This window comes from Dipodomys spectabilis, unplaced genomic scaffold, assembly GCF_019054845.1.
Source record: "Dipodomys spectabilis isolate Male_0828 unplaced genomic scaffold, ASM1905484v1 ptg000002l, whole genome shotgun sequence".
NCBI classification, from domain to species: domain Eukaryota; kingdom Metazoa; phylum Chordata; class Mammalia; order Rodentia; family Heteromyidae; genus Dipodomys; species Dipodomys spectabilis.
This window is the reverse complement of record NW_024870679.1, coordinates 5,568,408-5,583,443: the sequence shown is the minus strand read 5'-3', so window position 1 is coordinate 5,583,443 and position 15,036 is coordinate 5,568,408. Positions and strand designations below refer to the sequence as shown.

General features: G+C 39.6%; 1 protein-coding gene across 2 annotated transcripts in view; it reads left to right on the top strand.

Moving 5' to 3' along the window:
- Ntng1 (netrin G1) overlaps nucleotides 1–15,036 on the top strand; it is a 343,587-nt gene that overhangs the window by 237,303 nt on the left and 91,248 nt on the right. The gene's annotated exons all lie outside the window — the stretch shown is intronic.

Genomic DNA, 15,036 nt, shown 5'->3' with positions numbered 1-15,036 from the left:
CTTTTAAGAGTGAGCGCCTGTCCTAAAGAAGTAACTAAACTGCCAAATTCGAGGCCAAACAGCCCAAATCAAATGATCACCTATCCGCCCAGAAACCAGGGCAGTTGTACATTAATTCCAGTTCAAGGCCAAGATGCAGATTTGGGATACACACCAGGCAAGGAAATAGCCTTGAGTTTCCGAGTTCCAGGCAAGAGGTTGGGAAATAACATCTTACAACTTCATTCGACAATGCAACAGAGAAGCACTGGATGCTGAGCCAATGTCAAGACCATGAGACAAATATCTGGGGAGTTGAAAGGGCAATGGGACAGGATCACACACAGGTCAGGACAGGCTAGAGACAGAGAGGCTGGTCTGGCAAAGTAGAGAATATCCTGACAGCCTTAAATCCCCAGAGCCACCCCTGCAGCACCTGTTCCTCTCTGATCTGTCTGCTGGGGCTATAGAGCCAGTCTGCCTGCTTCCTGGCAGGGTCCTGACACCAATCAATGGCGACCAGACCGACCCGCACATGGAACAGAGGGCATTCTATCCGGCAGATTCACTGCTAGCCTCGCATCTCCTTCTCTGTCATAAAGCTCTTGTGTTTACCAGTGCATTAAATATAACCCCTCAATAGAAAATCCTCATTTTCATGCTTGAAATACATTATCTAACGGTATATCTATTTGACTTTTACTACATGCCTTTCATTTCTCTAAGTGAGGTAATTGACCTTTACTTTGCTACCCTGTGGATTAAAAAGCTACACCACACTCTGCATTTGATATTTCCAGGCCTGAAAGACAGGCGATTTCCATTTGTTTTTGTTGAAGGGCTGCTCTTTGGGCAGGCCCTCCAGTGAAGGAAAACCTCAAGGTCCAAGCATGTATTGTGGTTGTTATTATCATCATATTATGGCTTTTATTAGGAAAAAGAAAAAAAAACAAAGGTCCTTTCTTCTCCATGGTCATCTCCGTGGAATTCTAAAGATCATGGATCTTTTCAGCTTCCAGAACCTCCTACTTCACTTTAAAATGACATATTCTCACTCTCCCAATATCTAGGATCAAGAGCATCCTTCAACTTTGGTTCAAGCACCTAAAAAAGCTTAGAATTGTGTCCAACTGTATCACAGTTTCTGAGAGAGAAATATATGAGTATGATCAGAAAATCCTAGGCTCTCTGTCAGACAGCTTACCAGGAAATGTTGCACATGATAATTTTGCGTGCTAAGTGATCAAATAGAACTCTGCGGATCAGGAGTTTGATGACTAAAATAAAGAAGGGAAGAATGGGTAGAGTTGGGAAAGATGAGGGAGAAGAAAAAGATGACACTAATGTCCATGCATTGCACTCATTGTACCCACATTTTGAATTTAAACCCCCCCTTGTACAATTACTTAAAGGTAATTTAAGAAAGGATTAAGTCTAAGTTGATAATGATGGTGGTCATTTACAATGTACCAGTTCTGTTTTCAAATGCTCCAAATATAATGTTTTCTTATTCATAATGAGCTTTCAAGGTAGATGCTATTATTATCCAGTTTTACAGATAAGGAAAAGAAGAGCCATAAAAATGAACTCACCTGTCCAAATTTCACCTGCTTGAAAGCAGTGGTTACAGAACTTAATTTGAAGTATGTCAAACTTAGGAGACAGAAAACTTCGACACATGTTTGCATTCTAATACTTTTGGACAAGTTGTGTATATAATGAGGGCATTTCCCTAACTAGCACCTTATTTCTAGAGGCATTCTTAGGCTTGGTCAGTAGCATTTAGAGGAGTAGGGAATTTTTTCCCTACTTCTCCATCCTCCAGAGCCATTCAGAATCAGTGTAGGGTTACATAAAGAAACTCCCTGCTCCCCACACGCACACAAAAGGTCCACAGATATAATAGGCGCTGGGAACAGATGTTATGAATGTTGAATTCAACAGTGCCATCCAATAATGATTGTCAAAACTTTTAACCCCATGTCTCCTAGATATTCAACTTGTCCTTCCTGTGGCCTATCTTGAAGTCAACTAATGCTCCTTCCCTTCTGTCCTCCTAGTTCAGTGTCCTATAAAGACAAAGATTTAGGTACAAATAATATATTTGGTAAATAAACTCATAAAGCACTATAAAAGAATGAGGAGAAAACAGAGCAGTGGGTAGATCTCAAAACTGCCTTGCCTCCCTGAAGGGGCCAGGGAAATTGAGTAATTATCTCAGACATCTCTCCCTTACAGAGAGTTTTTCCTAGGATGTTGATTCACCCCCTAGCTTGTCCAACATGGTGGCCAAGTTCAAAGGTCACAGAGGTGAGAGACAAAAAGCTAGCTGTGGGGGAGCAGATCACAGTGCTCTTTAGCAGGGGCATGAAAAATCTGAGAAAAATTGTGGTTTTGCTACATATTTTATCTTTTCATGGGTAAAACCATATTCCTTTCTCATTCTTTTCCATCAAATAATGTTAGTAACCCATTAGAGCCAGAGTGACAGTATTTGGCAATCTTTTTTAAAGCACAATCCCTAATTTTTACACACTTGAAGGAAAAAAATCTTACCTTAATTTAATTTTGCTAATGGAAGACAGTATGGGTGAAGAGCTGGACAATTAATTAGGCTTGCACACTAAAAGAAATTTGCTGTAAACTCTCTGTGGCCATATTGGTTTTGTCTTTATCTGTAAAATAGGGGAATCCGTCTACGCCTGACCACCTCTCCCAGAGTTGCTGTCCAGAAGAAATTAAACATTAAGAAAATGTACTTTTCACGTAAAATGAATTCAACAATGCCACCTATTTATTGCTATTGTTGTCATTTCTTTTTTATTCTCAAATCGTACAATTCTGTATTTTCAGTTATAGAATTAGATAATCCTTTTGGTAATTGTTCATTGTGCACATCTGTACACCCAGAAGCCAGGGAAGGTCTTGGTCAGAAAATTGGGCTATATCCCTGACTCTCACAGCCCTGAATACTTTTCTTCACACTATGGTGCCTCACTGTGCTTCTTTGCATTCTTCTGTTAACAGGAAACAAGAATATCTAGTTTATCTGGGATCGTCCCTGCTTCCTGGGGGCAGTGTTCGACCATGGGTATTTGTGTAGTGAGAATGATTAACTCAAGGTTTATAATAATTGCTGTAACACCAGGAAGAAACTAAAAACAATCTCATACCTGTTTGTCAGCTATTTGTGGTGGCATGAAACATGCTATGTCATTCCATGGTTACAATAAAACAAAATGAATGGGTTACTATTATCTTTATTTTGTAGATGAGGAACTAGAATTAGGCAAGCAAACTCACTGGCCTATGGTCAAACATTTAAAAGATGACTATGAATAGATTCAAATCCAGATCTATTTTGGAAATGGAGGATTTCTTCATTTTAGAAGTCCATATTAGGTTCAAAAAGAGGAAAAAGGTGAGAGAAAGTAAGATGGCTCAATGCCAGCACAGGTTTATTATGAAAGAACCCACAGAGGAAATCCTCTGGCCATAGCTAGAGACTCACTCATTGCTTACAAGCTGAAGTGATTATAGTGGGTTTGAAAGAATGCTAGAATTGACTAGTTATAGTGGTTCAAAAGTCGCTAATGGTGGGACAAATGGTGGTGGGAAAAGGTCACAGCTGAAGGGAGGGAGGGATGGAACCAAGCCTGGATATCTGCTCAAGATCCAAACTGGGAATGACTTTTGATCTGATGCCTGCTGCATGAGTTTATCTGGTCTGGGAGAGAAGGTAAGGTGAGAGAGTTAATGAGTCAAGGCACTTTTCTGGGGCTCCAAAATAAGGAAATCTGGTTGTTTATACCTAACCATTCATATCACAAAAATAAAGCAGAGAAGAGAAGGGAACGGAGGAGAAGGGGGAGACAGAAAGGGAAAAAGAAGGGAAGAGAAGAGAGAGGAGCTCTCTTGCTCTTCTTTTCTAGCTCTCTCTGCTCTCTCTCTGCTCTAGCTCTTTCCTCTCTCTTTCCCAGCCACGTGGAGTGCCAACCTTGCCTGGTCCCAGCAGGTCTAAAAAAAAAAAAAAAGGAGAGAGAGGAAATACAAATAACACAGATTACAACTGGAGTGGGCTTTAATGGACTCTGAACTTGTTTGCATATTCTAATGTAAGTCTCCACATGATGATATTTTTCCAGCTACCAATACTAAACCTTTTGCCAAAAATAATTCTTGTTATCCCAGCATATCTTTCCAAACCAGGTCATCAGTTCCTGGTAATTACTACTGTAGAGTTCTGCATCCAGTGTAGCTCAGTCAACTTGGGAGATGGGAGGGTCATGGACAAGGATCAGATGTATTCTACTGCATTCTGCATTCTACTCAGTGTGTCAGAAGCAATAGAAAGCCAATTCTAATTCATTTAAGTGAAGTATAGACAATTTCTGGGGCATAGACTATGTGAAGTCATCAGGATATGGTCTCTGTCTCTTGGTTTTGCTCTCTTTTGCCTTGGTTTACCTACACTTAGGATTTCTTACTCTAACCAACACAACCTGGACCATTTCAAGGTGCACCTTTACTAGCTCATTAATACTACAAGAAAAGAAGAAAAAACACTTCTATTCCTCATGACCTCAGCAAAAGTTCTAAGACCAATGTTGACAGGAAGTGGGTAATGTTCTTTTCTTTTTTTTAAGTACTAGAATTTGAACTTAGAATGTCATACTTGCTATTCAGGATCTACTTCTTGAATCATGCCTCCAGGCCTTCTGATCTAGTTATTTTTGAGATAGGATCTCTCTTTTTCCAGGGGTTGTCCTGGAACTGCTATCCTCAGGCTAAAATTGTATCTTAGCTTCTCACATCTGGGACAATAAGTATGCACCATTTCCCAAGCTACTGATTAACAAACATAGGATCTTGAGACCAAACTAGCCTTGAACTACAATCCTCTTGATCTCAGTCTCTTGAGTAGATAAAATGAAAAATGTGAGCCACTATGCATGGTTAAGTTCTCATTCTTGAACCAATCATTTCACTCAGGAAAATAGAATGGATTGAATGGTTAAGCTTGGCTTTCTGATGATTTCTGGTTCTAGAAGATGAAATCTACCAGAGCTATTTGTCATGAGAATGAGGAAGGGTAGACCAAAAGAGATGTTACCAAAAATATGTAGAAATTTGGGGCCTTCACATAGTATGTGTACTCACATAGCTTAGATATTATCCAGTAGAATTATAAAATATAAGCCAAACCTTCACCATTTCAAAGAAATTAAGCCCAGAAAATTGGCCTACTTGACTCTGTCTTCCAGTTTTCCATAGCTATAACAAAATACACAAAATACCCGAGAAAAATAACTTCTAAAGAGAAAAGGTTTATTTGAACTCACAGATTGGGATATTCCACTCCAAAATTAATCATCTTTATTGCTTTGGGATAAAAATAAGATAGCATGTCAGGGTGGAGGAGTGAAACCTCTCGTCTCATAGCTGAAAGAAAAAAAAAGAGAGAGAGAAAATGGAAGGAAGGAAGGGAGGGAGGGAGGGAGGAAGGGAGGAAGGGAGGGAGGAAGGAAGGAAGGAAGGAAGGAAGGAAGGAAGGAAGGAAGGAAGGAAGGAAGGAAGGAAGGAAGGAAGGAAGGAAGGAGGGAGGGAGGGAGGGAAAAAAGAAGGAACCAAATCCTGTTTTGTCTCTTGAAGACATATCACTAATGACCTAAAAACCTCCCATTAGCTCAACCTCCTGCTAGATTCCATTTCCTCTCATTATCAACACCTTGAGGACCAAACATGTAACACATGGACCTCGTGAGGACATTCAAAATTTAAACAAATTCAAAGCAAATCAGATAGTGTTAGTGATTACATCCAGGTTTCTTGATCATACATATCTCTTGACTTTAAACCATGAATCTGATGCATGTTCATTTTGCAGCTCATTGCTGTTCTTTCTATTTTCAGCCTTTTCTGTTTCTTTGCTTTAAAGCTTCTGTTTCTGCTCTGAAGTGGCACCACTGGGGTCACTGGGCAGGGCAACTAAATTCAGGTTCCTTTGGTGAGTCCACATTTACTTTCTTTTCACCCACTCTCACTTTTTTCTGCTTTCTTTGCTTTTTATTTATTTCTTTATTGGGGGGGGGGGGTTGCCTTTAAAACTTCACTTTTCCAAGGTGTGTTAACTAAAGCAGGCCACTAAATAAGGAGAGAAGAAAACAAAGACTTTGCAAGTTGTGTTCTTCTCTTTTGGACATTATTTTATTTCTCAGAAAAAGGAGAATTAGAAGAAAAAGCTATTTCCCCCAATTCTCCATACCATACATGGGAATCTAATTCAATTTCTTTTCAAATTTTGTAGTGAAAACTAAAAGAGTAGAATAAAGTTTGTGGTGGGTTAGTTTTTTTTTGTTTGTTTTGTGTGATTTTTTTTACAGAAGCTTTCTACTCAAACAGCTATTTATTAAGCTTGTTCTGCTCTTTTCCATATGACCATTTGTGTATGTGTGTGTGTGTGTGTGTGTGTGTGTTTAATAACCAGTTCTGGGGATTAGACTCAGGGCCTGGGCACTGTCCTTGAACGTGTGTGTGTGTGTGTGTGTGTGTGTGTGTGTGTGTGTGTGTTTAATAACCAGTTCTGGGGATTAGACTCAGGGCCTGGGCACTGTCCTTGAACGTGTGTGTGTGTGTGTGTGTGTGTGTGTGTGTGTGTTTAATAACCAGTTCTGGGGATTAGACTCAGGGCCTGGGCACTTCCTTGAACATGTGTGTGGTGTGTGTGTGTGTGTGTGTGTGTGTGTTTAATAACCAGTTCTGGGGATTAGACTCAGGGCCTGGGCACTGTCCTTGAACGTGTGTGTGTGTGTGTGTGTGTGTGTGTGTGTGTGTGTGTTTAATAACCAGTTCTGGGGATTAGACTCAGGGTCTGGGCACTGTCCTTGAACGTGTGTGTGTGTGTGTGTGTGTGTGTGTGTGTGTGTGTGTGTTGGCCCTGGTACTTGAATTCAGAACCTGTCCCTCTCACTTGTATATTTCACTCATGGCTGGTGCTCTACCACTTGAGCCTCATTTCTACTTCTGGCTTTTACTGGTTAATCGGAGATATGATTCTCACAGAGTTTTATGAATCATGATCCTCAGATCTCAGCCTACTGAATAGCTAGGATTACAGGCATGAGGCACTGTCATTCAGCCTATGCCATTTTTTTAACGTGGACAAGTACAAATATTTAAGAACTATCCAACTTTAGCTACTCTTAGCTACTCAGGAGACTGAGATCTGAGGATCGAGCTTCAAAGCCAGCCTGAGTGGAGACAAATCAATGAGACTCTTATCTCCAATTAACTGCCAAAAAGCCAAAAACTGGGTCTTTAGCTTAAGTGGTAGAGTGCCAGTATTGAGTAAGAAACAAATAATGAGGGCATGAGGCTATCAATTCAAGTCTACTACTGGCCACACACACACACACACACACACACACACACACACACACACACACGCGTGCGCGCGCACACACACACTCAGCCCTAGTGTAAAAAACATACTAAAATAGTTACTGAGCTACATATTTTATGGAACATGCATAATAAACATTAAATAATGACACTACCACAAACTTGATAGAATAAAAAGCAATTGAAGACAACTGTAATTAATCACTCTAATTTGCTTTCTTCATATGTATTTATTTATTTAGCATTGGTGATTGACAGGTCATTATTCTTACTAGGATTCTTACCAATTGAGTTATAGCCTCAGTCCTTTTTGTGCTAGCCTTGAGCAATAAGCCAAGTGAGAGAACAAGGCCCTGAGTTTATCATATTTTTTAGGTAGGTACTCTTCCACTTGAGTTATGCTTCTAGCTCTTGCATTTTTAGTTTGTTTTTCATATAGAGTCTCCCATTTTTACCTGGATTAGGCCTTCTCAGGTCCATCATCTCATACATTTGATAGAATTTGATCAGTATATTTGCTAGAATTTACAAATAGTGTAGATTATATTTTATGAGTACAGCCAGAACACTAACACTAGCTCAGTTTAGGACAGACATTTCTAAATAGAATTTCTGGTGAACAAAGGACTGCCCTATATTTTAGTTTTCTTAATTATCGAGATGCTAGCATGCTGATGAGTTCAGCTTTGCTTCTTAAACTATTGCACACGTAAATCAACTGGAGATCCTGCTAAAAATGCAGATCCTGATTTGGTAAATATGAGGTAGGTCTGAGCTCTCTGTGATGTTGCTGTCCCATAGAGTACACTTGAATTACCAGGTGTTACAATGTAAGTGTTAATATCACAATCTAGAGTCATGTGTTCAATTCTGATGGGAAACAGTTTGCTTTGTCCTGGATTGAGGTAAAATGACATCCTAAAGCCCAGTTTTGGAGTTGACACTTGCTACCTCCTACCTGCAAGTTCTTTGACTGCTCTTGGTCACATTTTCCACATCTGAAAACAATAGATCATCATAACTCCTTCTCAGACTGGTCATGAGGGCCACATGAAGTAAGTTTCATAAAGTATATATTACACTCCCATGTATATAATGGGTCTTGATAAGTGTTGACTTATGTGATGGTGTCATCTATCTACCACTATAATAAAATAGCTGAGGTAATTAACTTATACAGGGTTTATTTTTACCACAGTTTTGGAGGTTGCAGGACCTATTTGAGTAATCTATTGCTTTGGGCTTCTGATGAGACAGCACATAAAGTTAGGGGTACATGGAAGAAAAACACCACTCACACCGTGAACCACCAAGTAAAGAGAGAAAGAGAGAAAGAGACAGATAGGGATACAGAGACAGAGAGACAGAGGGATACAGAGCCATCAGGTTGAGAACACATAGAGGGGAAACACCAGACAGAAAGAGGTAAGGCCCACAAACACCTTTTGGGAACATGTCCCCAATTACCTAAGGCCCTTCCATTAGGCTCCTCCTCCTCCTAAATGTTCTATCTCCTCTCAATAGCACCAGCATGGGGACCAAGCCTTTCATACAAGGACTTTTGAAGAACACTTATCCAAACCATGGCTGCTTTATTTCTTCCACCTGCATTCAGAGGTAGAGTGGACCCTCTGATAGTTCAGGGTAAAAGCATTATCATCATTGTAGAGAAATTAAGTGTTGTTGCTCTCAGCTTCCCTATATTGTCTTGATTAGTATGGATTAGTGCATAAATGATCTGTAATTATTCTATGTGTGTTTTCCTCCTCCATACCCAAAAGAGTGTATGTTCTTAGAGATTAAGCTCTTCCTTTGTAATCCTTACAGTACCTCTCAAGATGGTACACATTATCTTGTTCAGTCTCAAAAAAAGAAAACACTGTGATATACATCCATTAGTTTTCCTGATTTACAGATGAAGCCACCCAGGCTTAGCCTTACTCACAAACTGTCCTCTGCAGTGCTAAGAGGAGAAACTTGGAGGGAAGTTGTAGATAATCAGAGTCAGTGCTCCATATTCTTCTCAGGTCTCTTATTTTTTGTATGCTACTCCTGGGACACAAACCCAAGGCCTGTGCACTGCCCTAGAGCTTTTTTTTTTGCTCAAGGCTATAACTCTACCACAGCTCCACTTCTGGCTTTTTTGGTAGTTAATTGGAGACTTTCCTGCCCAAGCTGGCTTTGAACCATGATCCTCAGATCGCAGCTTCCTGAGTAGCTAGGATTGTAGGCATGAACCAGCCTTCTTAGGTCTCTTACCTCTTTCACATAAAAGTGTATCATTTGTAATCATAAGTGGCAATCTCATGGGATTATTGTGAGGTTTGTATAGAATAATGTGTAAAATATGTGGAAAAGCTCTTAGCCAAATATCCCATGCTTGGAAATTCTCAGTCAATCTCAGCTCTGTTTAGTTGTTCATTTGTTAAATTATTCATCTGTGAGATCCCAGCAGATAAGTGGCAAAGGTGGAATCTGAACTCCAGCTGTCTGATTATAGAACCATCTCTCATGTTGTTGCAAATCTCTGTTTTAAATAATGCTTTGGAGTGGGAACTAGAAGTTCACGTGTCATTGGGAAGAGGCATTACATAATTAGTCATCTGGGTAAAAAAAATGGGTGGTATCACATTTCTAGAAGCATTTGTATGCCTAATGCCAACTCAAGGAAGGCAGGTATGTACTAGGAATTGGTACCCATCTGGTAGTGCCTAGAAAATGTCCTTTCAATGGCTATTGGAAAGGGAGCTGGTGCTTAATTCATGAAGATAAATATCTCATTAATATTAATACATCGATATCTTATTTGCTCAAATTATTGAAATCCATAAGGCCCTTCTCTGGGTTATGAACAGTCCTGATGCTAAAACTTCATTCACTTCCTAGTGAGTTCTCTCCTTCCACAAAAGTAGCCAAAACTCTGACCCACACATCAGTACACCTGGTCTCCCTTCCTGTTTTGCTTCTCAAAGAGCCAGGTTTTTCCTACGCTCAGTATCCTTATTTGAAACATTACTAATAGACTATACAGACCTCTAGCTGGCAGGAAATTCTGGCAGATAACATGCTTCCTAGAATAGATATATTAAGTTATAAAAGAAAATCCAAGCAGACTGCATGAGTTTTTCATACCTGGCAGGTGGCAAAGAACTAAATGTTGGAGCCTTTTTTTTTATAAGCAAGATTAAATTGACTCACGACAGCTGGTCACTAAAATACAGGAAGTACAGACCTGGTTGAAAACAAGAACACATTGATGTTCATTAGGTTTGCATCAGAGAATAGATCTCACTTGAAAAAAAACTATCTTTAAAAAGCCCATGTTTGGACAGTGTCTATCAATCACAGTTTGTCACTCACCTGTAAGCAAATCTTTAAGGGATGTACAAGTCAATTAGTCCCATATTCCAGGTCTCAGTATGAGTTCTTCATGTATAAATAGAAGTCTAGGACATCGGACATTTAATTTGATTTGATATTTTTTCTGTACCACAACTGAAGTTTGAACTCAGCACTTGGACCCTGTCCCTGAGCTTTCTTGCTTAAGGCCAGTGCATTACCACTTGGGCCATAGTTCTGCTTCCAGCTGTTCGGTGGCTGACTGGATATAATAGTCCCATAGACTTTCTTTCCATGGTTGGCTTTGTATTGTGATCTTCAGATCTCAGCCTTCTGAGTAGCTAGGACTAAAAGTATGAGGCATTAGCCCCATCCAGATATTTGACTTTCACAAAAACCTTTTTGGTCTCCACTGGTGCAGTTCCTCCCCTAGCTACTATGGCAATAGACATGAGGACTTGAAGGTTATGGGGATGGATAATGAATCTGTCAGAGACAAGTGGGATGTCACAGAACTCTACCCTGCACCCATCACAAGGCTGGAGGTCACAACCCCAGGAATTGAGAGCAATTTCCCATCCCTGTGAAATCTATTCTCTTTTACTGGAAGAAAAGCCACTTTGACAAGGGCTCTAAATAAAGGATTTTAGCTTCTGACTGAAATGGGAGTGATGAGAATAAACCAACCTGTGGAAAATGAAAGTGAACTAATTCCAAATAATGGGATATCAGCATTCACTCCTAGTGCTTGGCCCAAACACAGCACTGTCGAAACGAATGAGGAAAGTGAGCTCCCAGGCAGTTCTACAGTAACAGATTTTACTGCTTGGGAAGTCAGAGTTTTAGCAGCTAGATAGGGTGGTCCACTTTGCATGAGGAGTTGAAGCTGAAAAATGCACTTTGCAGAGTCACTATGCCACACAATTGTTCTGGTTTCCCCCTCCTGTCCCTTGAGCTATATTCATTGCCTGGACCTTTCAGACTTATCTTGAGATAGACCTGGTAAATTCCCAGTTATATGCAAAGTTCTCTGGAGTATAAAAATTAAATTAAATTGGGTTGACAAGATCTCACAAATTTTATAGAATGCCCTTTGCCCAATAGGAGGGTAGAAAAAACATACCTATAGCATGTAGAAGTTTCAGCATCCATCACAGAGGGCTTGATTTAGTACAATACCTATTAACTCTCAATATTAGTCCATTGAAATACCAGATATAATATAATATGCACAGGAGTCCTATCTTCAGGGAGTTTACATGTTTGTTATTCATTGGTTTGCTCATCAGATGTGTTTGGAGAACCTACTATGCGTCAAGCACCTTGACATATGCTGAGGTGTTCTAATAAATAAGGTAGACATAATGGCCGCCTCCTAGCAGCTGATGAGCCAGTGAGGATGACAAGAGAATAACAAAACACAGCCTGTATCGGTAGCAGAAGTGCCAGTGGCTGCATTAAGCCAAAAGCCTTTCCAAGTATCTTAGAGAGTGAGAAAAGCGTTCAGGTAGCTAACCATCAGATTACGAGAGAGAGAGAGAGAGAGAGAGAGAGAGAGAGAGAGAGAGAGAGAGAGAGAGAGTCAGGCATGGAAATGGCCAAGTTATAATACAAAAGAAGGAACTATCCAGATGAAAAACAAACAAAAAAACAGCAAAAGTGAGTGAAATGCTGGAGGCAGAAGAATTAACATATAAGATTAGCTGAGGAAGTGGCTCCGTGGCTCAGGTGGTTGAGTGCTCGCCTTGAGCTAAAGAGCTGAGGGACAGCGCCCAGACCCCGAATTCAAGCCCCACAAACAAAAAAATTTTTTAAAAAATTAAAAACAAAGATTAGCTGAAAGCAAAGTCTGAAGAAGTAACAGTAGAGCTAGGATTTATACAAGTCACCAGGAGAAGGGACAAGAGGTAACATAAAGGGATTTATAAAACATACCACCACACTTGGACTCTAACAGAGAAATAGAAAATCTTGTGCAAATGGTGGTTTAGGCCAACTGTGTTGAAAAGGAATGTGATAGGAACACTAAATTTTGTTTGGAAACTCTTGAACTATTAAGGCAATAATCATCGCTCAAACTGTATGAATTTCAGAGATAACCAAGGAATGGAGCTCTGAACACTTCATGAGCAATAGAGGAGTGATAGGGTAGAAAGGGAGAGGAAAGAGTCATTTGTGGCAAACTAAGTAGAAGGTGACACAATTTACTGAAAACTCCCTGAGCCAGAAAGCACAAAAGTAGAAGCTGGAAGGGGAAAAATAAACAAGTTCCATTTTGGGAATATGGAACTGGATTTTACAGGAGGCATTTTGATAGATAAATCAGAAGTCCAAGAAAGAGATCTATAATAGAGATACAGACACAGGCCTTAGGAATACATTCATCAGATATTTTTTACCTAGTAATCATGGAAAGAGCAGATTTTATGGATTTTTATAAGTAACCGAACCTCTGGATCTCTTTACATGTTTGAATTTCTTTTATAGTAGAAGACCATGTAAAGTGGAAAACAAGAAGATAGTCACAGACAGAATTTAAAATTTTAAAGCACAAAGACCCATAAGCATCAATGAACAAAACCAGACACACAGAAGTAATTAAATAAACAAGAAAAGCAAAGCTCAGGATCTAGGTAGATTTTAAGGAAGGGTTGTCATGATTGAATTTAGACTTGAATGAACAGGTGAAAAAGGAACCATTCATTGGAAGTTATCTGAGAAAAGCAATACTAAATAATTCCACTGTTCTCTTTTCCCCTCCTTTTGTTATTCAGAGAGTCATTTTCTCAGATAATACAATTGCTTGTATTATCTGATGGATGGAAATTGCTTGTAACTCCAAGGGTGACTACAAGTATGAAAGTGTTAACAGTTACAAGATATATAATCCATTTTGCAATTAATTGCTTGCATCCGTGGTCTTCACACCAGAAACCAGAATATTCTTCGGGGTCATATTGTTCATTTCCTCATTTGGAAGTTTCAACACCAGAGAGGGTGCTAAATCAATAGAAACTGCTGCTTCTATCACTTAGCCTTCAAACATCCTCCATACATATATAAAAACACCCATAAATAAAGGTGCTAATGCTTGGAAGAAGGAAGCTCTTTTAATAAACCAACTAGCACAAGTAACTGTCTGTTTAAAAGACCTGCCTCATAATTAAACACTGTTTATTTAACTGCATTATTTTTTTTCTTCTCATGCCTTTTAAAAGATTGTGAAATGTTAATTTACCACGGTGCTATTTATGTGTCTAAGTTAAATAGGTATTGTTTTAATGGTAGCTCTCTAGCTTATTATAATTCACAAATACACAGAAGGCAGAGTGTAACTAGAAGTATTAAAAGTGTAGTGGACCCATAAGGAGCTGAGCTACACCACCTCCTCATTAAAGTGAGTCCAGCAGCTCTCAGCTACAGTCTCAGTCATTCATGTTTCTCCTTGTCAGCATTCCAGTTGTATAAGAAGAACTTGGCCATTGCTATACTGCCATGGAGTATCAGCAATTAAACTTATTTCATTTTCCTACCTGAGAAAGTGTTCTGTTACTTTTCCCAACTCATGACATCCACCCCTAAAGAAAAAACAAAAACATAAAAACAGCACAAATATTTCTTTGTTTATTTATGAAACTTGGGTTTCTATATTTTTTCCCTAGTCATTGGAAGAAAGCAAACTCATCCCCTCCTGCTCCAACACACAAATACATACACACACACACACACACACACACACACAGAGGCAATTTCAGGTTTCGACTCTAACATATTTTTGCCCTGTCTGCCCTGGCCTGGGTGCTTAGATTTCCCTTGCATGGGCATTATGTCTTCCTCCTTGTGGTACTCTGACCTCTGGCTCTGGTCATTCCGTCATCTTAGGTTTTACCTTTCCAGAGGAGTGGGATAAACTTGGTATGATATAATTTATAACCCACTGCCTCAACAAATATCAAGTTGGCCTTTGCAATTTTGCCAGCAAAGACTTGGAATACAGGAATGCATTTTTGTGGAAATTGCATATTCCACTGTTGCCTCTCATATATCATAACAGCTTTATTCACAGACAGCAAAGGCAAAGCCTCTGCTAATGACTTCAAGTCCCTGCCACCCACAGGATTCTTATTTGCTAGGATTCTAAGCATCTTTTATTAGAGTCATTTGGCCTTTGTGATTGCCTTCTTTGTCGGGAGTGGGAAGTCAGAAGATTACTGCCTCACCTCTGCTTGGGTCAGTTGTAAGTTTTGATAAAAAACACTTTCCTGACCTGAGGAAATGTCACTCTAGAGCCCAAAAAGAGAACATCCGAGTATAACT